The following is a 27339-nucleotide window of genomic DNA, read 5'->3' as shown; positions in this document are numbered from 1 at the left end:
AATAGCTATAGCACACGCCCTGAATCTTCTTTCTCTGTATGAAATGTAAACATAAAAGTTAATTCAACTTTTGTTCACAAGACAATTTCATATTTCTCCAGCAATCTAGCTTGTTCCTCTAAACACATGCTACATGCTAGTTTGACAGTTACTCCAAACCAACTGAGTATCCAGGTGTGATATGAAGTGGAACATTTATCTTCCTTCCTTTAGAAGTTCCACTTCAACCTAAGGTCAGTTTCTTTTCTAAAGGCCACTTCACACTGTTAACTATAGCTCTCTGTGCCTCTTCTATCCACTACTCTATGGGCTTCTGGTTAGGGTTTACTATAATTCTCAGGTATTTGTTGGATGAAGAATGGATAAGTGAGTGGATGGATGCATGGATAGACACATGGATGTATGCATGGATGGATTCATGGATAAATGCATGGATGGGTTCATAGACGGATGCATGGTTGGATAAGAGTGAAAAGCATCACTTTGCTTTTACTGCTCAGGGACTTCCATATCAGCAGAGAAGAATGAAGAAATGAACATGTCTTTTAAAATAATATCTTCAGTCTATTTCCTGAAAGATTGGGAAGCCCTAAAGTGATGGACACTTACAGGATAGAAAGCCCAGAGATAAACCCATGCACATATGGTCGCCTTATCTTTGATAAAGGAGGCAAGACTATACAGTGGAGAAAAGATGGCCTCTTCAGTAAGTGGTGCTGGGAAAACTGGACAGGTACGTGTAAAAGTATGAAATTAGAACACTCCCTAAAACCATACACAAAAATAAACTCAAAATGGATTAAAGACCTAAATGTAAGGCCAGACACTATCAAGCTCTTAGAGGAAAACATAGGCAGAACACTCTATGACATAAATCACAGCAAGATCCTTTTTGACCCACCTCCTAGAGAAATGGAAATAAAAACAAAAATAAACAAATGGGACCTAATGAAACTTCAGAGCTTTTGCACAGCAAAGGAAACCATAAATAAGACCAAAAGACAACCCTCAGAATGGGAGAAAATATTTGCAAATGAAGCAACTGACAAAGGATTAATCTCCAAGATTTACAAGCAGCTCATGCAGCTCAATAACAAAATAACAACCCAATCCAGAAATGGGCAGAAGACCTAAATAGACATTTCTCCAAAGAAGATATACAGATTGCCAACAAACACATGAAAGAATGCTGAACATCATTAATCATTAGAGAAATGCAAATCAAAACTACAATGAGTTATCACCTCACACCGGTCAGAATGGCCATCATCAAAAAATCTAGAAAAAATAAATGCTGGAGGGGCTGTGAAGAAAAGGGAACACTCTTGCACTGTCGGTGGGAATGTAAATTGATACAGCCACTATGGAGAACAGTATGGAGGTTCCTTAAAAAACTAAAAATAGAACTACCATACGACCCAGCAATCCCACTACTGGGCATATACCCTGAGAAAACCATAATTCAAAAAGACTCATGTACCAAAATGTTCATTGCAGCTCTATTTACAATAGCCAGGACATGGAAGCAACCTAAGTGTCCATCATCGGATGAATGGATAAAGAAGATGTGGCACATATATACAATGGAATATTCAGCCATAAAAAGAAACAAAATTGAGATATTTGTAGTGAGGTGGATGGACCCAGAGTCTGTCATACAGAGTGAAGTAAGTCAGAAAAAGTAAAACAAATACTGTATGCTAACACATATATATGGAATCTAAGAAAAAAATGGTCATAAAAAACCTAGGGGCAAGACAGGAATAAAGACACAGACCTACTAGAGAATGTACTTGAAGATATGGGGAGGAGGAAGGGTAAGCTGTGACAAAGTGAGAGAGTGGCATGGACATATATACACTACCAAACGTAAAATAGATAGCTAGTGGGAAGCAGCCACATGGCACAGGGAGATCAGCTTGGTGCTTTGTGACCACCTAGAGGGGTGGGATAGGGAGGGTGGGAGGGAGGGAGATGCAAGAGGGAAGGGATATGGGAACATATGTGTGTGTATAACTGATTCACTTTGTTATAAAGCAGAAACTAACACACCATTGTAAAGCAATTATACTCCAATAAAGATGTTAAAAAAAAGTAAATATAGGAAGAACAAACCTTTGAAAATACAGCACTTCACCAAATCCAATCAAGGCTTGTCCTCTGTTTTTTCATTTCTAATGAATTCTAATTAGCTTTAGACAAAAATATCAATTTGCTGATTTAGGTGAAAACCTTGAGAAATCTGGTGAAAATAAGTGCTTTATCCATTGAATCAAAACAGAAAACTAAATATGTCCTTAATTGACATATAAATCCCTGTGTTTGGTATAACATGGGTATCCAGGAGGAATCTATCAAATAGATATCATTTACTCCACTTTTTTTTAAATTAATTTGTATTGGAGTACAGTTGATTTACAATATTATGTTAGTTTCTGCTGTATAGCAAAGTGAATCAGTTACACATATACATATACCATTCTTTTGTAGATTCTTTTCCCTTGTAAGTCATTACAAAGTATTGAGTAGAGTTTCCTGTGCTATACAGTAGGTCCTTATTAGTTATCTATTTTATATCTAGTAGTGTGTGTATGTCCATCCCAATCTCCCAGTGTATCCCTTCTCCCCTTCCCCCCTTGGTAACTGTAAGTTTGTTTTCTACATCGGTGACTCTATTTCTGTTTTGTAAATAAGTTCATTTGTACCATTTTTTAGTTCCACATATAAGCAATGTCATATGTTATTTGTCTTTCTCTGTCTGACTTACTTGACTCAGCATGACAATCTCTAGGTCCATCCACGTTGCTGCAAATGGCATTATTTTGTTCTTTTTATGGCTGAATAATATTCCCTTATATATATGTACCACATCTTCTTTATCCATTCATCCATCAATTGACATTTAGGTTGCTTCCATGTCCTGGCTATTGTAAATAGTGCTGCAATGAATATTGGGGTACATGTATCTTTTCAAATTATGGTTTTCTCTGGATATATGCCTGGGAGTGGGATTGCTGGATCATATGGTAGCTCTATTTTTAATTTGTATGGACACACAGAAGACCCCAAATAGCCAAAGCTATCTTGAGAAAGAGAAATGGAGCTGGAGGAATCAGGTTCCCTGACTTCAGACTATACTATAAAGCTACAGTAATCAAAACAATATGGTACTGGTACGAAACCAGAAATATAGATCAGTGGAACAGGATAGAAACTCCAGAGATAAACCTATGCACCTATGGTCACCTAATTTGTGGCAAAGTAGGCAGGAATATACAATGGAGAAAAGAGACTCTCTTCAATAAGTGGTGCTGGGAAAACTGGACAGCTACATGTAAAAGAATGAAATTAGAACATTCTCTAACACCATACACAAAAATAAACTCAAAATGGATTAAAGACCTAAATGTAAGACTGAATACTATAAAACTCTTAGAGGAAAACATAGGCAGAACACTCTGACATAAATCGCAGCAGGATCTCTTTTGATCTACCTCCTAGAGTAATGAAAATAAAAATAAACAAATGGGACCTACTTAAACATTTACTCCATTTTCTTCTTTAAGATTTAGAAACAAAGATCCAAGCTTTGACTATAAGTAGACAAGAAAAAGCTGATCAGCTGAAACAGTTGGAAGATCAAGTCATTGCCATTAAAAAAGAAATTATTGAGCAAGAAAATAAATATGCTACCTGCTACAGTTAGGCGGAGTTAAAGTGCAAAATCACCTGTGCCTTCGTTTCTGGCTTCTCATGAGCAAACCTGAGGTGCAGTGCTGAAGTTGGGACGCACAAATGGTCAGCCTCTTCTGCCTCCGTCCCTGAGCCCTCTCCTTGCCCAGTGTAGCTGGGGAGTGAAGCTTGGCTAAGGCAATGCCACTTTATATGGAATAGAAAGGGAGTAGTAAAGGGATCATCTCTGGTTTCGGAAACCTTTCCTTTTGCCTTCCTTTCCTTTCATAGCCTAAATATGACATACAATAGATATAGACATATGTACATATAACAAGTGCAAATCTACAAATAAGTATGTATTCACACTCATTTCAGTCCAGTGAACCTAAGTGTTAAATAAGTTGCTAGCAGCTGGGGTGGGGGGAGTAGGGAGTTCTCATCAATGGGAGTGAAGTTTCAGTTAAGCAAGATGAGTAAGTTCTAGAGATCTGCCTTATGTTATACATATAGTCAATGATAATGTATTATACACTTAAGCGTTGAGTGTAAATCTCATTAAATGTTCTTACCACAATAAAATAAATTTAAACAAATTTAAATCAATATTTCTAATACTAGGATGGCATAAATATGGATGGGATATACTAGACTGTTCTGTAGTTTCTATCTGGATTTGCTTTGTCTGTAAAACTCTTATTCTGTTCTGAATAAAATGCATACAGTTCAAAATATAACTCATTTTTACACCCACTCTCCTACATATTCATTCTCTCAACCAAAGGATTCTGCTTTTCCCAAATGGCACTAGAACAATATACAAGAAGATAAATATTGAGCTACTTTTCATAATTTGTCTGCAAGCATTTTTGCTGTAAGAGCTGCTCATTTTTAAAAGACTAGCAATCATGTTGCTATTGTTTAGTATAAAAGATCAGATTGTTTCATTTCAAAATGGATCTATGATTTTGCATTAACTTTTCTTGCATGTATGTTGTATGACAGAGCACACTGAACGCTCTCCTTTGGAGGGATTATTTTAAGGGAATTTGAACGTCTCAATTCACGTTTGTGAATGAGACATCATGTACATCAACACTGATGTATAAAAGAGAGAAAGCAGCTGGAACCATTTCCATTAAGGGCTGACTCATAACAGATGGATTTAAAAATGCAACAAAGGAGCTTTAGGATTCCATATAAGTATGGAATTTCTTTAGATGTAGGTTACTAAGGAAAATCGCAGTTTCCCTGGTGATTCTAAAGAATAGGATGAAACTTTTCTACAGGAAGGACCACCCCAGAAGTCTCTTGAAATACATGGTTGTAATCCTCCATGCATCCAGCACTTGGACTTTTGGAAACTTCCATCAACGAACAGCCCACAGAATGAACCAGACGAAGAACACGACTATCACAAACATGATTGTTTACTCCAACTTTCCCACTAGGATGATGACTTTCAACTTGGTACAAATGAAAGACTTAGTTTTGCAAGCACGGTTATCTGTTTGAAATAGCTACGTTCAGTTGTTCTGCCTTTACAGTGGGCAGACTCTACAAGTAATAGGCCAGAGAGTGAGGAAAGGGTTAAAGAGGGAAGAGTCTCTGTCCTCTATCTACGGAGGCTGTTGAGTTCCAGAGAGACCGAAAATTCCCCAGTCATGAGGAAAGCACAGTGATCTGGGGAATCAAGTGCAAGGGCAAAGGTAAACCCATCATCTCTGTGGGCCTCCAGGGATTGCAGTTTAATGAGGTTGGAAATATGTGATGTACTTTGGAAAGACTGTAGCTAAAAAGTGATTATGGTTTCTAAACTTTGGTGTTGAAAATAGTAAGCTTTGGTTATCTTTTTTAAAATGTACATAGGTGGAAAATCTCATTCCTCGGTTATGTCAGATAAATCATCTTAACTTCTATTACTTGCTGTATCAAGTAATGTGATGTGACCAAGACAAAGATTCAGTGAAAACAGTATCTCCTATTCACTGTGAAGTAATTTGACAATGTATAGCATGATCTATCCTGAGACCAGTTAAACCTGTACATTAAGAAAAAAAATCTTAAACACGGGGGTCTGGAGGGAGGAGCTTTGGGGATAATTCATTGCCACGCTACTTAAGGTAAAATGAAAAGAATCCAAATCACTAAACATAAAAAACCAACTAAATATTATGGTTTTCCCAGTCTGAGTTCTTGACTGCAAACACTGAAAACCGAGCAGAGTTTATCAAGCAGGAAGGGAATCTACAAGAAGGATATCTGAAAGCACATAAAATTGAAGAAATGGCTGGAGAAAATGTCACCAAGGACAATTATGCATCTGGGCGTATATTCAAGATCACACCTCAGGGACACTCAGGTAAGGATGCTCATGCTGGCCCTGATAGACACTCTCCACCATCCTGTTAATTTCCAACCGTCTCTGCCTCTTGTGTCACTTTTTTTTTGATTAATTTATTTATTGGCTGTGTTGGGTCTTCGTTGCTGTGCGGGCTTTCTCTAGCTGCTGCGAGCGCGAGCTACTCTTTGTTGCAGTGTGTGGGCTTATTGCGATGGCTTCTCGTTGCAGAGCACGGGTTCTAGGGCGCACGGGTTTCAGTAGTTGTGATGCGGGGGCTCAGTAGTTGTCGCTCGCGGGCTCCAGAGCACATGCTCAGTAGTTGTGGCGCATGGGCTTACTTGCTCTGTGGCATGTGGGATCGAACCCGTGTCCCCTGGCATTGGCAGGCGGATTCTTAACCACTGAGCCACCAGGGAAGTCCCTCTTGTGTCACTTTCTCATGACTCAACATCCCTAGTAGAAGTGCCCAGTGGGCTGAGCTTTCTCATGTGCCCTGGCTGCCAGGGAGTGAGAAGAGAGAATGTCTGCCCCCTTGGGCTCTGGTAGTAGGAGGGGAATTTTGCCTCCACCTAATTTGGACTCTTCCAAGATAGGAAGGATTTTGCTTCCAGGCATCAATGAATTACAAATTTCCATTCTAGCCCACCTCTTTGACTTCCTAATATCATAATACATTCTTCATTCCATCTTTTCTTCTGAAACAAAAACAAATGTTTCCACCAAACACAGTGTTGCATTCACTCAGCCATCTGAAAGCATATCCCCGGTCTTCAGGGGAACCAACCTAAGATCCCATCACTCACTCAGTGCATCCAGCTCTCAGGCGGTGTCTCCAGCTGAACTCTGTTCCTTTTCTACCTGTGTTACAAGTCTGTCTTGATGTACTGAATTCATAAATCAAAATGATAAAGTTCACTACCAACATATGCTAAGTACAGAATAGCAGTGGGGAAAGGGATTAAAAAGTTAAGTATATTTTCTATTTCATAATAAAACAATAGGTACCTATAAAATATCACAGATTGAGAAACACAGATTGAGGTCGCAGACGTCTGTAACTACTCAAGAAGCTGTAGTCTGGATTTCTGAGCTTTATATTCTGTCTTCAGCAAGCATCTCTTTGCCGGGTAGAGAGACCCAAACCTTCTTTCCTGAGGATTCTGAGCCTTGGAAGGTCCTGCACAAATGGAGGAGATTGCTCTCATATTTTTCCCTGGGACGTGGCAAGAGTAGACTGTCCAGGTTCTAGCCACTGTGCACCAGCAGCTCTATTTCCCTTTAAAAATCGAGATCAATTACCCCAGTCAAAATTATAATTCCCGCCCCCATTATTTTGTCTTGTGTATCCTTTAGCATGAGAAGCCTGAAAAACTGGGAAATGGTATGTATTCCAGTCAGTGGAACAACTGTTGTGTTGTCAGGTGACAAGAGACTTCCTTAGAGACAAGAGCCCAAAGTCATAGGTGCAGGAAGTAACATTTTGCCTGTGAATCACTTGGATCTAAGTGTGAGCAGCCTCACACATATTTCCACTCTTCGTTTTAGATCCGTGTATTCTGCCTATACGATGCTTCATCAACTTTCCTGGTAGAAGGCATGGCTCTGCCTCCCATCTAAGGAAGATAATTTGATGTAAGTAGCTAAAAACGAAGAAGAATTAAATGAATTAGAGTATGTAAAGCACCTATATATGATAGTCAACAAATAATGTGACTAGAAGATATTTTAATTCTTCCTATAAATATTACACGCATCGACATGCATCCATTTCCTTTGCCTCTATTATAATTATTCTAACAGTTTCCTAAATATGAGTTGAGTGAACACTACGTCAACTGCCCAGCACTGGGAGGTCTGCTGAGGCATGAGAGACCAACACAGAGAAGGTTAGACTGAATTCTGACATCCCAGAGCAGGGGTTGAGGGAAGGGTAGGGGCCAGGAGCCAAGGTCACTGGGAGTAGTGACCAGGCTGGTAGACACTGAGACTGGAAGATTCGATAGTGGGGGTGGGCAGATAGAACCTAAGACACTGCATGTGGAAGGCAGAGCAAGATGGTGGGCCACGGGCTGGGTAGGCCACACAGCAGGTGTGCAGGCCAGTAAGTGTGAGGAAACGTGTTACCAGAGACCAGCTAGAAACATTTGCAACTCACCCCTGAGTTCACTATGAAGATCGGGATAATCATTAGAGAAATTATGAATATCAGGGGACAACTGATGATGAGGTAGCTGGTGTGGTCCATTTAGGAAACAATTCTATATCTTCTCCTAAATTAGAAACCAATCCCAGGTGAAGGGCGGCTCAGGGGCAGTAGGTGAGTGCAATTAGCCAAAGCCCCAAGGGGCAAAATGAAGTGAAGGGAAACAGAAAGTAGATCCCGGCAAGAGCAAAGGAGCCTGATGGGGCGCAGGCTAGAAAGTGCTGTTCGATATCCCTCTTCTTTCTTTTGGTGCTAGAACTCCTCCATGGTTGAACCAGGCACACGGCTGCCTACTTAGACTGTATTTCTCAACCTCCCTTGCGGTTCAGTATGCCCACGGGACTAAATTCTGACCAACAGGATGGTCGTGAGAGTGTTGAGTGTAACTACAAGGGCACAACCTTAAAAGTAACCTGTTTAGAAATAGACTCAGACACAGAAAAGAAACTTACGGTTACCACGGGGAAGAGGGAGGAGGGGGAGAGATAAGTCAGGAGTTCAGGATTAACACATGCAAACTACTATATATAAAATAGGTAAACAACAAGGACCTACTGTATAGCACAGGGAACTGTACTCAGTGTCTTGTAATAACCTATAATGGAAAAGAATGTGAAAAAGAATATATATATACATATATGTATAACTGCATCAGTGTGCTGTACACCTGAAATTAACACAACATTGTAAATCAACTGTACGTCAATTAAAAAAAGAAAAGGGAAACTGTTTGCCCTCTGTTGTAGGCAGAAGAATGGCCTCCAAAAGATGTCTTTGTCATCTCTGTAACCTGTAAGAAGAGGTTATATTACATGGTAAAGAGAAATTAGGATTACAGGTGGAATTGTGGTGCTGATCTACTAATCAGCTGACCTTGACGCAGGGCAATCAGCCTGGACTACCCAGGTGGGCCCAATGTAATTATAAAGGTTTATAAACGAGGAAGGAGGCGGCAGAGAGAGATGCCAGGCTGGGAAGGGCTTGGCGGCTGCTGGTGGTTTTCGAGCTGGAAGAAGCAAGGAAAAGGACTCTCCTCCGCTGGTTCCAAACAGAGAGGACAGCCATGGGACACCTTGACTTCAGCCCCGGGAGACCCGTGTCAGACGTTGAACCCACAGAACTGTAAGGTAAAGTCATGTTGTTTTAAGGCCTGTGTTTGCGGTGATTAGTTACAGCAGCTATAAGAGAGGAATACACCTTCCATTTGTTTTTCACCCTTGAGCTGGGCCACAATATGGTGAGTCCGATGTGACCATGTACAGGGGGATAACACTGGTGAAACAAGGTAAAAGCAGTACGGGTCCCTGGACGACTGTACTGGTGAGGGTTCCGGCAGGAGACAAGGGTATGAGCTGGACAGTCAACAGGAACTGTTGACAAAGATGTGGACAGGGAGAAGGAAAGCCATAAAGGACAGCACCCCAGATCCAGCACCAGGCGGGGGCTCTTGCCACCGTTGGACAGGGGTGTGGACAGAGGGTGAAAACAACAGACTAAAGGTGGAGTGCGTAGAAGGGGCATTCAACAGGACCTGTAGGGACTTCCCCGGTGGTGCAGTGGTTAGGACTTGGTGCTTTCACTACGGTGGTCCGGGTTCAATCCTTGGTCGGGGAACTAAGATACCGCAAACCGAGGGGACGGCCAAAAAAAACAGCAACCTGTGATCTCTGGTTGAGGGATGCAGCCAACTGTGACCACCCTGCAGAGAGTCTTGGGGCGTAAACACCCTGCGGTCTTGCTCCCCCTCCCCAAGTCTAATGTCTTGCTAGTACTTCCCATTAGCTGAACCAAGGAACTGGGTTGCTGTGTCCAAGTAGCTGCGCCTCTGGGTGCAGGGGGCGCGGGGGCACATTGATCTGCAGAGGTCCAGTGACCTTGTGGATTAAAGCTGTCTGTGCCTGACTCCCCTGGACTACCTGCCAGTCTGAACTTGTATAAGGTAGGAAAGCAAACCCCTCCTATTTATGTCACTATGATTTGGGGCTCTGTCAAAGCAGCTGAACCAACGTTCTCATCAGTATCTTTGCGGTGCTAAGGGGACTCTAAACCCTCTGCAGACGGCTACAGCAGTCCCCTCTCTGCCCCGCATTAGGGGGTCAGGGGATGAGCGCAAATCCTGGTTCGTTCCCTCCACGATCTCAGGTGATTCACAGTCTCTCTGAATCTGGAGTCCTCATTTCCTTCAGCTGTAACATGCCAGTAAATAGACCTGGCCTCCCCACCAGGATCACAGAGCCAATTCGAGTGAAAGGGCTTTGAGCAGAGTGAGGTGTTAACTGAAATCCTTTAAGACATAATTACTATCCCGTTGTATGTGGTACATCTGTATTTCCCTTCTGCAGTCGCTCCTGTAGTGCTGTCCTCCTTGAAACCCCAATTGTTATCGCTCCTCCAAACCTGCCCTTTCCTTAAGGGAAAGCTCACTTTACCCTGCAGTCCCCTCTCTCTGGCCTGCTTCAAAGCCCTTTCTCTGAAGCTCTCTCTCCTGTTGCCAACTGGCTGATAAACCTTACCCGTCTAACCAGAGGGTAAGTTCCCTGAGACACAATGTCTTCGGCCACATCAGTGGCACAATGCAGAACACGCTCAGTATTTGCTTATGCATTAGTTGTGTAAATGGACCCCAAAGTGTTGGAGGTCGGGCATGCTCCGGACCACTGCTGAATTAGACGTTCTTCGCTGTAATATGAACCCAGCTCACCCTATGGGTCAACTCTCTCAACACGTATTCGAGAATCATTCAAGTCTCTACTTCCATATTTGGAGGAAACAATGCCACTTGAGGAGAATACGTAAGACAAAAGAAATCCTCTTCCGCATCTCTGTCCCCCTCGGTGACTAACCCCCTCCGGAGCAGCTATTGCAAATCCTGTCCCCTCTCTCTCCGTCTCTCTGGAAACTCCGCCCCCGCTAAGAACTCCCCCCGGGCCAAGCTCTTCACTCTCTTGTGTGGCCGCCTCTGCTTCTGAGATCTAGTGTCTTCGCTTTGCCCTTGCTCGCGCTTGCTTTTCCCCTACCACGTATGTGTGTTTACAGGACCGTTGACGTTTTCCAAGTCACACAGCATAAACGAGGGTGAGTCACTCCCCAGCCCAGGTCGTGGCCTCACCGACAGGTGACAGCGCACTTCCCAGGCAGAGCCCCCTGAGCCAGGGGGAAGCGCAGCCTTTCCTCTTCACTCAGTCAGCCTTTGTCTAGAAAAAGTGACTGCGCTTAAGTGACTAAGCAGACGACGCTAAAGGACACGTTTGAAAACCTACTTTTATAAATATTAGATATATAAAGGTTTCTATAGTTATGTATACCCTTCAAGATATATGCAAAATTTATATAAATGCAACTAGAATCGGTAGGCGTCTCAGTAAACCCTTAGTCATTAAACAAACCAGTTTAATCAAACCCTCCTGTGTAGGAACCCTCGCGCTGCCCTCACTACCCCTTGCCCTCAACCTCGCCCACCCCTCACAAACATGCCACACCCCTCCCCAAGCAAGCTTGACTAGAACTTTCTTGGGTTTTTTTTTTTTGACTCACTTTATGCTTGTAACTAAAAGTTCTTTCCCAGCCCTGATTCTCGTGCTTCAGAAAAGGGAACAGTTTTGAAACGTGGATCGAAGTTCTCACTGCCTTTTTCCATTATAAGCTTTAAGGCTTTTAGTAACGAGCTGCCTGCTTACAATTTCTCAGAAGGAGTCCCCTGTTTCTTCTTTCATGTTCCGTGCGCTCAGCTGCTTCTCTTGTGAGAGTGGCAGAAGGAGGATTTTTTTTTCCCTCTCCAACATAAAGCAGACCTTCTCTCAACACCTCATCCGTCAGCACCTAGCTTTGTCTCTTCTGGGGAATAACTTGAAGCTACATATAATCTTTTTTTTAGTTGAAGCATAGTTGATTTTACAAAGTTTCAGGTATACAGCCAAGTGATTCAGTTATATGTATATATGTATTCTTTTTCAGATTCTTTTCCCTTATAGATTATTACAGCATATTGAATACAGTTCCCTGTGCTATATAGTAGGTCCTTGTTGTTGACCTATTTTATATATGGTAGCATGTATCTGTTAATCCCAAATTGCTGATTTGTCCCTGCCCGCCTCTGCCCTTTGGTAACCAGAAGTTTGTCTTCAGTGTCTGCGAGTCATTTCTGTTTTGTAAGTTCATTCGAACCTACATATAATCTTTAACTTTACTCATGAAATTCTGGGTGCCACGGCAGAAGGCTTTTCCTGCTCTACCTACATGTCTCTGATTCAGCCTGCCACCTGAACGAACTTTGTTACACCAAGCAAGCTTACTACCATCTATATTAAACATTAATCAGAACATACAGGTTTTTGAACAGAGACACAAAGTGTCTTCTTTACTGTCATGGAATTTGTGATTTTTTTTTTTTTTTTAACACTCAAGTGTTTGATTTACAGCGATATTCTATGTCTTCTTCTCTAAATTAGAAACCAATCCCAGGTGAAGGGCGGCTCAGGGGCAGTAGGTGAGTGCAATTAGCCAAAGCCCCAAGGGGGCAAAATGAAGTGAAGGGAAACAGAAAGTAGATCCCGGCAAGAGCAAAGGAGCCTGATGGGGCACAGGCTTGAATGTGCTGTTCGATATCCCTCTTCTTTCTTTTGGTACTAGAACTCCTCCATGGTTTAACCAGGCACACGGCTGCCTACTTAGACTGTATTTCTCAACCTCCCTTGCGGTTCAGTATGCCCACGGGACTAAATTCTGACCAACAGGATGGTCGTGAGAGTGTTGAGTGTAACTACAAGGGCACAACCTTAAAAGTAACCTGTTTAGAAATAGACTCAGACACAGAAAAGAAACTTACGGTTACCACGGGGAAGAGGGAGGAGGGGGAGGGATAAGTCAGGAGTTTAGGATTAACACATGCAAACTACTATATATAAAATAGGTAAACAACAAGGACCTACTGTATAGCACAGGGAACTGTACTCAGTGTCTTGTAATAACCTATAATGGAAAAGAATCTGAAAAAGAATATATATATACATATATGTATAACTGAATCACTGCTGTACACCTGAAATTAACACAACATTGTAAATCAACTGTACGTCAATTAAAAAAAAAGAAAAGAGAAACTGTTTGCCCTCTGTTGTAGGCAGAAGAATGGCCTCCAAAAGATGTCTTTGTCATCTCTGTAACCTGTAAGAAGAGGTTATATTACATGGTAAAGAGAAATTAGGATTACAGGTGGAATTGTGGTGCTGATCTACTAATCAGCTGACCTTGACGCAGGGCAATCAGCCTGGACTACCCAGGTGGGCCCAATGTAATTATAAAGGTTTATAAACGAGGAAGGAGGCGGCAGAGAGTAGACACCAGGCTGGGAAGGGCTTGGCGGCTGCTGGTGGTTTTGGAGCTGGAAGAAGCAAGGAAAAGGACTCTCCTCCGCTGGTTCCAAACAGAGAGGACAGCCATGGGACACCTTGACTTCAGCCCCGGGAGACCCGTGTCAGACGTTGAACCCACAGAACTGTAAGGTAAAGTCATGTTGTTTTAAGGCCTGTGTTTGCGGTGATTAGTTACAGCAGCTATAGGAGACGAATATGCCTTCCATTTGTTTTTCACCCTTCAGCTGGGCCACAATATGGTGAGTCCGATGTGACCATGTACAGGGGGATAACACTGGTGAAACAAGGTAAAAGCAGTACGGGTCCCTGGAGGACTGTACCGGTGAGGGTTCCGGCAGGAGACAAGGGCATGAGCTGGACGGTTTAATAAGGAACTGTTGACAAAGATGTGGACAGGGAGAAGGAAAGCCATAAAGGACAGCACCGCAGATCCAGCACCAGGCGGGGGCTCTTGCCACCGTTGGACAGGGGTGTGGACAGAGGGTGAAAACAACAGACTAAAGGTGGAGTGCGTAGAAGGGGCATTCAACAGGACCTGTAGGGACTTCCCCGGTGGTGCAGTGGTTAGGACTTGGTGCTTTCACTACGGTGGTCCGGGTTCAATCCTTGGTCGGGGAACTAAGATACCGCAAACCGAGGGGACGGCCAAAAAAAAAAACAGCAACCTGTGATCTCTGGTTGAGGGATGCAGCCAACTGTGACCACCCTGCAGAGAGTCTTGGGGCGTAAACACCCTGCGGTCTTGCTCCCCCTCCCCAAGTCTAATGTCTTGCTAGTACTTCCCATTAGCTGAACCAAGGAACTGGGTTGCTGTGTCCAAGTAGCTGCGCCTCTGGGTGCAGGGGGCGCGGGGGCACATTGATCTGCAGAGGTCCAGTGACCTTGTGGATTAAAGCTGTCTGTGCCTGACTCCCCTGGACTACCTGCCAGTCTGAACTTGTATAAGGTAGAAAAGCCAACCCCTCCTATTTATGTCACTATGATTTGGGGCTCTGTCAAAGCAGCTGAACCAACGTTCGCATCAGTATCTTTGCGGTGCTAAGGGGACTCTAAACCCTCTGCAGACGGCTACAGCAGTCCCCTCTCTGCCCCGCATTAGGGGGATGGGGCACCAAGGGTCAGGGGATGAGCGCAAATCCTGGTTCCTTCCTTCCACGATCTCAGGTGATTCACAGTCTCTCTGAATCTGGAGTCCTCATTTCCTTCAGCTGTAACATGCCAGTAAATAGACCTGGCCAACCCACCAGGATCACACAGCCAATTCGAGTGCAAGGGCTTTGAGCAGAGTAGGTGTTACTGAAATCCTTTAAGACATAATTACTATCCCGTTGTATGTGGTACATCTGTATTTCCCTTCCGCCATCGCTCCTGTAGTGCTGTCCTCCTTGAAACCCAATTGTTATCGCTCCTCCAAACCTGCCCTTTCCTTAAGGGAAAGCTCACTTTACCCTGCAGTCCCCTCTCTCTGGCCTGCTTCAAAGCCCTTTCTCTGAAGCTCTCTCTCCTGTTGCCAACTGGCTGATAAACCTTACCCGTCTAACCAGAGGGTAAGTTCCCTGAAGACACAGAGTATGTCTTCGGCCACATCAGTGTCCCTGTTAGAACTCGGCACAATGCAGAACACGCTCAGTATTTGTTCACTTACGCATTAGTTCTGTAAATGGACCCCAAAGTGCTGGAGGTCGGGCATGCTCCGGACCACTGCTGAATTAGACGTTCTTCGCTGTAATATGAACCCAGCTCACCCTATGGGTCAACTCTCTCAACACGTATTCGAGAATCATTCAAGTCTCTACTTCCATATTTGGAGGAAACAATGCCACTTGGGAAGAATAGGTAAGACAAAAGCAATCCTCTTCCGCATCTCTGTCCCCCTCGGTGACTAACCCCCTCCAGAGCAGCTATTGCAAATCCTGTCCCCTCTCTCTCCATCTCTCTGGAAACTCCGCCCCCGCTAAGAACTCCCCCCAGGCCAAGCTCTTCACTCTCTTGTGTGGCCGCCTCTGCTTCTGAGATCTAGTGTCTTCGCTTTGCCCTTGCTCGCGCTTGCTTTTCCCCTACCACGTATGTGTGTTTACAGGACCGTTGACGTTTTCCAAGTCACACAGCATAAACGAGGGTGAGTCACTCCCCAGCCCAGGTCGTGGCCTCACCGACAGGTGACAGCGCACTTCCCAGGCAGAGCCCCCTGAGCCAGGGGGAAGCGCAGCCTTTCCTCTTCACTCAGTCAGCCTTTGTCTAGAAAAAGTGACTGCGCTTAAGTGACTAAGCAGACGACGCTAAAGGACACGTTTGAAAACCTACTTTTATAAATATTAGATATATAAAGGTTTCTATAGTTATGTATACCCTTCAAGATATATGCAAAATTTATATAAATGCAACTAGAATCGGTAGGCTTCTCAGTAACCTTTAGTCATTAAACCAGTTTAATCAAACCCTCCTGTGTAGGAACCCTCGTGCTGCCCTCACTACCCCTTGCCCCCAACCTCGCCCACCCCTCACAAACATGCCACACCCCTCCCCAAGCAAGCTTGACTAGAACTTTCTTGGGTTTTTTTTTTTGACTCACTTTATGCTTGTAACTAAAAGTTCTTTCCCAGCCCTGATTCTCGTGCTTCAGAAAAGGGAACAGTTTTGAAACGTGGATCGAAGTTCTTACTGCCTTTTTCCATTATAAGCTTTAAGGCTTTTAGTAACGAGCTGCCTGCTTACAATTTCTCAGAAGGAGTCCCCTGTTTCTTCTTTCATGTTCCGTGCCCTCAGCCGCTTCTCTTGTGAGAGTGGCAGAAGGAGGATTTTTTTTCCCTCTCCAACATAAAGCAGCCAAAGCAGACGTTCTCTTAACACCTCATCCGTCAGCACCTAGCTTTGTCTCTTCTGGGGAATAACTTGAAGCTACATATAATCTTTTTTTTAGTTGAAGTATAGTTGATTTTACAAAGTTTCAGGTATACAGCCAAGTGATTCAGTTATATGTATATATGTATTCTTTTTCAGATTCTTTTCCCTTATAGATTATTACAGCTCCCTGTGCTATATAGTAGGTCCTTGTTGTTGACCTATGTTATATATAGTAGCATGTATCTGTTAATCCCAAATTGCTGATTTGTCCCTGCCCGCCTTTGCCCTTTGGTAACCAGAAGTTCGTCTTCAGTGTCTGCGAGTCTATTTCTGTTCTGTAAGTTCATTCGAACCTACATATAATCTTTAACTTTACTCATGAAATTCTGGGTGCCGTGGCAGAAGGCTTTTCCTGCTCTGCCTACATGTCTCTCATTCAGCCTGCCACCTGAACGAACTTTGTTACACCAAGCAAGCTTACTACCATCTATATTAAACTTTAATCAGAACATACAGGGTTTTTGAACAGAGACACAAAGTGTCTTCTTTACTGTCATGGAATTTGTGATTTTTTTTTTTTTTTTTAACACTCAAGTGTTTGATTTACAGCGATATCTGACATAGTTCCACATGCAACCATAGCTCTGTTGATGACAGGCACCAGAGGCTAGGGTTAGATGGTTGGTTGCGTTTTATCTTATATTCACTAGGTAGTAATAGTTTAAGGATACTGCATTTCAGAGCTCTCTCTAGTCATCCCAGCGTGGCACCAAGAATTAAAATCTAATCTTAATAGTACTGCTACTTTCCTGCAGCGAAGACTTTGAAATATTTAGCCCACAAAACGTTCCCGGTAGTGTAAAAAACCAAACAAAAAACCCAAATAATAAAATCTACCAGTGGAAGAGGTTACCTCTCAAGGGAAAAGATATAAAATGACTATCGGAAGTATTAGATGCAGCTGGGCAAACCCTTAGACACTAGATGCAGGCATCTCCGGAGCTCTCACACATAATGTGCTCCCTGACCCTGCCTCTTGCTCAGGAAAGAGGTTGAAGAAATCCCAAATGCAAGAGATGTAAACAATTGCCTAGTCCCATCCCCTCATTCTGTGTAAGCACCGACGTTAATTTAGCCAGGGTCACACAGCTAGTCGGCAGAAAGGCCAAAGCAGGTGTGATAGGAAATACACCCCTTTGTCTCGCCCTCTCTTTCAAGACCACTTGCTCTTTTAACCGGTCTTAGGCTCTACTTAATGGGCCATCAAATCCAGCAAAACCATTTTCTTAAAGTTGAGTAACCCATTTCTTTACCTAAGTGGTTTGTCTTAAAAGTTAAATATTTTTAACGTTAATATTTCACAGAAAGTCTTTCTTTCTGCTTGGGAAAAAAAAAGGTCAAAGTAGCTAACCAAATAGAAATACTTTATCCTTAATGTATGAACAAAAAAGTATACTCTTTTCAAACTAGTATGTCTTTTGAGAGAATATCCAACTCCATGAGCATACGTTGTAGTTATTAAACACATTCAACTGAATTATTTTCAGTGCTCAAAACTCTTCATGTAGTTTAAAAAAAAAAGGACTACAATATAACATAAGTACAAGATAGGCCAAATTTTAGGTATGAAGCTTTATCTAAAATTTACTACAATATATATTTAACAAATTCATTTGATCATGTAGGAAAAGAAAATAAACCTAACTACTAAAAGAACTACTTGTTTGGGAGTATTAGTTCTATATGATATAAAAATTTCTTGGACTCTGTAATAACAGCCATCCAGATTATTACTTCCATGAAAGTGCATATCTAAACCAGTGCACGTTTTTTTTGCTTAAAGTATAGTTGATATATAATTGTTGTGTTAATTACTGCTGTACAGCAAAGTGATTCAGTTATACATATATATACTTTTATTTTTTCCATTATGGTTTATCATAGGATATTGAATGTAGTTCCTGTGCTATACAGTAGGACCTTGTTGTTTATCCATTTTGTATATAAAAGCTTATATCTGCTCACCCCAACCTCCCAATCCATCCCTCCCCCAACCCCCTCTCTGTTGGCAACTACCAGTCTGTTCCCTATGTCTGTGTTTCTGTTTCATAGATAGGTTCATTTGTGTCATATTTTAGATTCCACATATAAGTGATATCATACAGTATTTGGCTTTCTCTTTCTGTTTTACTTCACTTAGTATGATCATGTCTATCCATGTTGCTGTAAATGGCATTATTTTATTCTTTTTTATGGCTGAGTAGTATTCCATTGTGTATATGTACCATATCTTATTTATCTTTTCCTCTGTCAATGGACATTTAGGTTGTTCGCATGTCTTGGCTATTGTGAATAGTGTTGTATGAGCGTAGGTGTGCATGTATCTTTTCAAATTACGGTTTTGTCTGGATATATGCCCAGGGGTGGGATTGCTGGATCATATGGCAACTCTATTTTTAGTTTTCTGAGGAATCTCTGTACTGTTTTCCATAATGACTGTACCAACTTACATTCCCACCAGCAGTGTTGGAGGGTTCCCCTTTCTCCACACGCTCTCCAGCATTTGTTATTTGTAGACTTTTTAATGATGGCCGTTCTGACTGGTGTGAGGTGGTACCTCATTGTAATTTTGATTTGCATTTCTCTAATGAGGGATGTTGAGCATCTTGTCTTTTTTTAAATACATTGATTGATTGATTGATTGATGGCTGCGTTGGGTCTTCGTTGCTGTGTGCAGACTTTCTCTAGTTGTGGGTAGTGGGGCTACTCTTTGTTGCAGTGCAGGCTTCTTATTGTGGTGGCTTCTCGTTGCAGAGCACAGGCTGTAGGCACATGGGCTTCAGTAGTTGTGGCACATGGGCTCAGTAGTTATGGCTCACAGGCTCTAGAGCACAGGCTTAGTAGTTGTGGCACATGGGCTTAGTTGCTCTGCGGTATGTGGGATCTTCCTGGACCAGGGATCAAACCCATGTCCCCTGCGTTGGCAGGTGGATTCTTAACCACTGCACCACCAGGGAAGTTCCTTGAGCATCTTTTCACGTGCCTACTGGCCCTGTGTATGTCTTCTTCAGAGAAATGTCTATTTAGGTCTTGTGCCCATTTTTCAGTTGGGTTGTTTTGTTGTTAAGTTGTATGAGCTTATTGTGTATTTTGGAAATTAAACCCTTGTCGGTCACATTGTTTCCATATATTTTCTCTCAATCTGTAGCTTGTCTTCTCGTTTTGTTTATGATTTCCTTTGCTGTGCAAAAGCTTGTAAGTTTGATTAGGTCCCATTTGTTTATTTTTGTTTTTATTTCTATAGCCTTGGGAGACTGACCTAAGAAAACATTGGTATGATTTATGTCAGAGAATGTTTTGCCTATGTTTTCTTCTAGGAGTTTTATGGTGTCATGTCTTAAGTCTTTAAGCCATCGTGATTTCATTTGTTTTGTACGGTGAGAGGGTGTGTTCTAACTTCATTGATTTACATGAAGCTGTCCAACTGTCCCAACACTGCTTGCTGAAGAGACTGTTATTTTCCCATTGTATATTCTTGCCTCCTTTGTCGAAGATTAATTGACTGTAGGGGTGTGGGTTTATTCATAGGGTCTCTTTTCTGTCCTGTTGATCCATATGTTTGTTTTTGTGCCAGTACCACACTGTTTTGGTTACTGTGGCTTTGTAGTATTGTCTGAAGTCTAGGAGGGTTATGCCTCCTTCTTTGTTCTTTTTCTTCAGGATTGCTTTGGCAATTCTGGTTCTTTTATGCTTCCATATAAATTTTAGGATTATTTGTTCTAGTTCTGTGAAAAATGTCATGGGTGATTTGGTAGGGATTACATTAAATCTGTAGATTGCTTTGGGTAGTATGGCCATTGTAACAATATTAATTCTTCCAATCCAAGAGCATGGGATAGCTTTCCATTTCTTTGAATCATCTTCAGTTTCCTTTATTAATGTTTTGTAGTTCTCAGTGTATAAGTCTTTCACCTCCTTGGTCAGGTTTATTCCTAAGTATTGTATTTTGCGAGGTGTGATTTTGAAAGATATTGTATTTTTAACATTACTTTTCTGATATTTCATTGTTGGTGTAAAGAAATGCAAATGATTTCTGTATGTTAATCCTGTATTTTGCTACCTTGCTGAATTCGGTGATCACTTCTAGTAGTTTTTGTGTGGAGTTTTTAGGATTGCTATATATAGAATCATGTCATTTGCATATAATGACAATTTTACCTCTTCACTTCCAATTTGGATAGCTTTATTTCTTTTTCTTCTCTGATTGCTGTGACTAGGACTTCCAATACTATGTTGAGTAGGAGAGGTGAGAGTGGGCATCCTTGTCTTGTTCCAGATTTTAGCAGGAGGGCTATCAGCTTCTCCCTATTGAGTATTATATTGGCTGTGGGTTTGTGATAAATAGCTTTTATTATGTTGAGATATGTTCCCTCTATACCCACTTTGGTAAGAGTTTTTTTTTTTTATCATGAATCAATGTTGAATTTTGTCAAATACTTTTTCTGCATCTATTGAGATGATCATGTGGTTTTTGTCTTTTCTTTTGCTTATGTGATGTATCACATTGATTTTGCATATGTTGAAGCGTCCTTGTGAACTTGGGATGAATCCCACTTGGTCGTGGTGTAGGATCTTTTTTATGGGTCGTCAGATTCGGTGTGCTAAAATTTTGCTGAATTTTTGCATCTTTATTCATCAGAAATATTTGTCTTTGTCTTTTTTGGTGGTGCCTTTCTCTGGTTTTGGTATCAGGATGATGGTGGCTTTCATAGAATGTCTTTGAGAGTGTTCCCTCTTTAATTTTTTGGAAAAGTTTGAGAAGAATCGGTATAAGTTCTTCTTTGTATGTTTGGTAGTATTCACCTGTGAAGCCATCTGGTACTGGACTTTTTTGTAGTGAGTTTTTAAGTTACAGATTCTATTTCACCTCTAGTGATCAGTCTGTTCAAATTATTTCTTTTTGATTCAGTTTTGGTGGGCTGTATGTTTCTGGAAAGTTATCTATTTCTTCTAGGTGGTCAAATTTGTTGGCATATGATTGTTCATAGTATTCCCTTATGGTTTTTTGTATTTCTGTAGTATCAGTTGTTATGTCTCCTTTTTCATTTCTTATTTTATTTGGGTTCTCTGTTTTCTTGGTGAGCCTGGCCAGAGGTTTGCTAACTGTGTTTACCCTTTCAAAGAACCAGCTCTTGATTTTGATTTTTTCCTATTGTTTTTTTAATCTCTATTTTACTTATTTCCTTTCTGATCTTTATTTCCTTCCTTTGGCTGACTTTAAGTTTTGTTTGTTCTTTTTCTAATTCTTTTAGGTGGAAGGTTATATTTATTTGAGATTTTTCTTATTTTTGAGGAAGGTCTGTATTGCTGTGAACTTCCCTCTGAGGACTGCTTTTACTGCATCCCATAGATTTTGTATGGTTGTGTTTTCATTGTCATTTGTCTCAAGGTATTTTGTAATTTCCTCTTGGATTTCATTGTTGACCCATTGGTTTTTTAGTAGCATTTTGTTTAGTCTCCATATAATCGTTTTATTCTCATTTCTTTTTTTTTGTGGTTGATTTCTAGTTTCATGCTGCTGTGGTCAGAAAAGATGCTTGAGATAATTTCTATACTCTTAAATCTGTTGAGCCTTGTTTTGTGCCCTAGTACACGGTCAATCCTAGAGAATGGTCCATGTGCACTTGAAAAGAATGTGTATTCTGTATGTAATGCTCTGAAAATACCAATTAAGTCTAACTGTTCTATTGTATTATTTAGGATCTCTGTTGCCTTATTGATTCTCTGTCTGGAAGATCTGTCCATTGATGTGAGTGGGATTTTAAAGTCTCCTACTATTATTGCATTCCCATCAATTTCTCCCTTTACATCTGTTAGTATTTGTTTTATGTATTTGGGTTCTCCTATATTAGGTGCATATATGTTGATGAGTGTAAAATCCGTTTTCTTGTATTGATCCTTTTATTATATAGTGTCCTTCTTTTTCTTTATGGCCTTTGTTTTAAAGTCTGTTTTGCCTGATATAAGTATTGTGACCCCTGCTTTCTTGTCATTTCCATTAGCATGAAATATCCTTTTCCATCCCCTCATTTTCAATCTGTGTGTGTCCTTTGCCCTAAGGTGGGTCTCTTGCAGGCAGCATATTGTAGGCTCTTTTTTTTAAAATACAATCCGCCACTCTGCCTTTTGATTGGAGCATTCAGTCCATTGAGCCTTAAGGTAATTATTGATAGATATGTATTGCCATTTTAAACCTTGTCTTCCCATTGATTTTATTATATTTCTTCTTTGTCCCTTTTTCTTCTTGTTTTTCCTTTTTTGGTTTGATTTTCTTTTGTATTTATGTTGTCATCTTTTTCGTTTTTGTGAATCTATTGTATGTTTCTGATTTGTGATTACCCTGTTTTTCAAGTATATTAACCCCCTCCTATCTTGCCTTCAACTGGTAGTCATATAGGATCAAACACATTCTAGGGGAAAAAAACCCCTGCATTTTCTTGCTCTCCTGATGTCCTCTTTTACATGTTCATATCCTTTTACTCTTCAATGTCTTTTTTTCTTGATTCTCGTTAATTGAGCCTATTAAAGTTATCACCATACTGTGAACATTCGTAAAAGGAGTAGAAATGGAAGTTAAATGGAGCCCAAAAAATTTAGCAACCGAACTAGTGTTTGAGGATTCCAGGGATTCATACCATGGGAAGAAGCTCAAATCTTGGAGAAGTTGTATAAACATTCCATATCTAAAGATAAACACTTAGGATCTTATGACCTTCAGGTTTAGCTTTTTGTTGGCCATTATGACTCATCTAGGAAAGGCAAGATATGAATGGGAAAAACCAAATGTTCAGGATTAAGGGAACAATCGCTTTCATTTGGAAAGAGGAAGTATAATATGTCTTATGAATAAATGTAAAAACGTCAGTCTATTTAGAGATGACTGATATGTTAAATTACAACTTTTTATTTTTAAAATCCCAGTTCCCTGGCAGTCCAGTGGTTAAGACTCCACACTTGCACTGAAGGGGGCACATGTTTTATCCTCGGTCAGGGAGCTAAGATTCCACATGCCACATGGCCAAAAAAAAAAATCCCAGTTCTGTTCCTCAACTGTCTAGACCACCATCATACATGCTAAACAGCAGATACAGAAAAATATGTATACGAAATTTTCTACTTAAACTCAATTTTCTTTCAACCTACTATGGGAGGCACATTTAATAGATAATCTTCAAGATTTAAATTTTGACATAAACACACTCTCTAAGAAAAATCTACTTTTAACTGTGAACACAGCTTACCATATTTTGATTAGAACACAGGAGCAAAGGAAGTGGTTAAAAAATTAATCATGGCTGTTGTAACACTGCATTCAAACCCAGATAGACCATGACACTTCCTACAGAACTCAAACTCAAGTTTTTATGGAGTGCCTGCATATTTTAAGGGATATCTGCAAGATTGATTTGTTTTTCCTCAGTCTCGGCTGGCCAGAAGACTGACCCTTTTCTTAGAGATATGAACATTGTCCAATATCTCCATCTAGGTTGTAAAGTCTATTAACATGACCTTCACTTCTAAACAAGGAGAATCAGTCTTTTATGTAGCCACAGGAATGCAAATACTGGAAGCTATCTTAATTTTGATTTTTTAGAACAAGGGCTATACATGTTCATTATGGAGAAGAAAGAGGAGAACTATCGTCTAATATTTGGGGTTGTACACACAGATAATTCCTGGGTGACACCTCTTTTTAATCTCAAGAAATATGATACGTATACTTTTTTCATAATTGGAGCCTACTTTTTCCTTCAGTTGTATCATAGAAATAGGTCCAATCTTTTTAGGCAACAGAGTATCCCATTACAGGGATCTAGCATGATTATTTAACTTATCCCCTAATGAGGACCTTTTAGGTTATTTCCAGTTTTTCTCATTACAATAGTGTAAACATCTTTATATGCCTAATTTGACATATTTTTCCAGAGTCAATTTGATGTATGTATAAAATTTTAATACATTGTTCAGATTGCCCTCCAGAAAGGCACAATTTTACCTTCCCCATAATCACTTATACTAGTGCCCTCGTGAGTTTGATTACAGGTAAGGCTTGGGGACATTGACTTAACCATATCATCACCACCTCACAGCTTCTCATGTGTTTGTGAAAGTGTAGTCACTTCTTGGTCATCCTTGTGTAGGTTTACATTCTCCACATAATAGTACAGAGCAAGTGTATGTTAATACTGTATATTGATTAATCCTTCATGTATCTAAATCAGAAACTGTTCCCTTTTGTTTATTTCCCATGGTATAAAATGAAATGTATTATATGCTCTTTTAAAGTACTAATATGTATTGAGTACAACTCATTTTGACTAAAGCACTACCTGGGAATGATTTCTCCCCAAAAAGCACAGTGGACATAGTGCCAGGTGTTTCCTGAACAAATGCATGCAACAGATACCTGATGAGGTTTGTGCTCAGTGCTGGGGAAATTAGGATGCTCTGAAGGCACTTGGAATTCAGCCCACACAGAATCTATTCGTGCACTAACCATTTATCTCCTTAATACTCATTATACACCTACAATGTGCTCTGTGCCGTGCTGGTGTTGGGGGTACAGCAGCGAGTGGGAGAGAGGCTGTGCATGACCTCATGAGTGGCACATCTGTTCTAGAACAATCTAGCAAGGCCTTTTCCAATAGGGGTATGTGCAAGTATTGTACCTGGGCAGTGGCATTGAGAAGCTTCCACAGGTGAGGTATCATCAGAGGTAGACTTTGAACATAAGTTAAAAGCTGGCTTGGCAGAGAAGAGAGAGAGCGATTCCAGGCAGAAGGAACAGTCTGAGCCATAAAACAGGGTCTGGGTTTGGGGACTGGTGAGTATACGGAGGCTTGGTGGGGGTGGGAGACTGATATCCTGAGAATGCGGACATGAGAGAGATAGTATTGGAGGCAGATTAGAAAGAGCCTGTATGGTGTGCTAAGGCACCTGAACTTTAAAAAAATATTTTATTGAAGTATTTTTGATTTACAGTGTGTTAATTTCTGCTGTACAGCAAAGTGATTCAGTTACATATATTCTTTTTCATATTCTTTTCCATTATGGTTTATTATAAGATATTGAATATAGTATACAGTAGGACCTTGTTGTTTATCCATCCTATATATACTAATTTGCATCTGCTAATCCCAAACTCCCAGTTAAGGAACCTGAACTTTGTACTCCTTTTACAGGTAAGGAAACTGAGGCACACAGAAATGTGACTAACATGGTCGCAACTTAAGAGCCTTGTAATGTAATTCAGTAAACTCATTAGTGACTAGAAACAATGAATTTTAATTCTGTAGGTCTTTGAATTTACATTTCAAGTTAAGAACCCTGATTTCATCAACATTTAGAGCACACTTCATTCAAATTATAACATTTTGTACTTCAAAAAAGACTTTTGGTTCAGTTTTTTGTTTTTAATTATACCAGCTGTACACAAATAGTCTCCTTACTTAAAAAAAAGTTGAAACATTACAGATAAGGCATAAGTTCCCTTTAACTCCCATCCCAAATACAATCCCTGTACTTTCCTTCAAGTTACCCACTATTGTCTGTTTGCTCTGCCTCCATCTAGAACTTTATCATTGTCTACTCATGTATGTATGTTAACAAAAATAGAGAACTGTAATGTTCTTCCTTCATCTTAGACTTTATCCCTTGCTGATCTTTACTAATAGCGTGTAAAACTAAGACAATCCTGGCCTCCTCAAAATGTAGAATATACACTATTAGTACATAGCAGAGCTTGGCACATAGTAGATGCTCAAGAAACCTTAAAGAATAAGAGATATATGTCACTGCTAAGGCTTAAGGTACTAATTAGGCAGATGGGGGAGTTGCCAGAGTCAAAGGTCAACAAAGTAGTGGGGATTATCACCATCTGGATTAAAACGTCCTCAGAGTAGATGACTCGATTGTCAGCTCCATGTTCCATGATTTCCAAATAGAATCCCTGAGAAATCATGCAGTCCTCGAGGTTGATGGCAGCATTTTACTAGCCATCTTGAAAAGGGCAGACACATGCTACAACTTCTTTGTCTGGCAAACAGCCCAATATATCCTGGAGTGAGACCTAGTGCTGACTTGTCTCTGATGTGATAAAAACACAGCCACTGTGCTCTGGGTGGGCTGGCCTTCTCTAATCTGATTAGCAGCCTTGGCGGCAGCAGTACAACAGCCATAATGAAATAAATGCTCTCTTTCCAGAAGAGCAGGCTTATTCTTTTAGGGGAACTGCAGTGGTGGCGTTAATGCGTCTAGAAAGCCAAGGGCGTAGTGGTTGGGGCAACACTGCATCTCTGAGAGTGGAGATGGCTTTTACTAGCATTTCCATCACTTCTGAGATGTGCTCAGAGCAAAGATCCCATTTTCCCAAGGTAACATTACTGGATTGAGAACTAGAAACTGTTCCTAGTACAAGCCATGAATATTCCTGGAACATTTAACTTGCTAATCAAATCCAGTTTCCTGGATCACTCTATGTAATAATTAACAACCCAGAACTATGAGAGAGGTTTGCAGCCAGCGAGTAGATTAGACTATCGCTTCAAGCCTCTGGTACAAAGATATTGCCTGAACCTTGCTAGGTTCAAAATATGGACTAAACAAGAAGCGCTTTTTCATTCAATAAGGACCCACTAAGTGCCAAGTATGGGAACTCACAGGGAGATGCAAGGACTTCAGAGGCTCCCTAGGAGCAGAACTTGACCTTTCAAATGGAGAAAGACAGACGCTGGATTTTTTTTAAAAGAGTAAAGGAGGATTTAAAAAATTAAAATATTGGTATACAGAAAGTCCTTTTTTTCCTCCTGGCTAGTGCTGAATTTCAGCATCCTTAAAAAGCTGAG

The 27339-nt window shown here is 40.9% G+C and overlaps 1 protein-coding gene across 1 annotated transcript in view; it reads left to right on the top strand.

The window, feature by feature from the left end:
* The window catches only part of NRCAM (neuronal cell adhesion molecule), a 495304-nt gene extending 468570 nt beyond the window's left edge, over nt 1–26734 (top strand). Inside the window, exon 32 of the transcript XR_007479278.1 lies at nt 26721–26734. The gene's annotated coding sequence lies outside the window, so the exon portion shown is untranslated. The remainder of the gene's footprint in view (nt 1–26720) is intronic.
* The last annotated feature ends 605 nt before the right edge of the window (nt 26735–27339 follow it).

Source organism: Orcinus orca, chromosome 9 (genome assembly GCF_937001465.1).
Source record: "Orcinus orca chromosome 9, mOrcOrc1.1, whole genome shotgun sequence".
Classification (NCBI taxonomy): domain Eukaryota; kingdom Metazoa; phylum Chordata; class Mammalia; order Artiodactyla; family Delphinidae; genus Orcinus; species Orcinus orca.
Note: the sequence above shows the minus strand (reverse complement) of the source record. Positions and strands in the feature narration are given on the sequence as shown.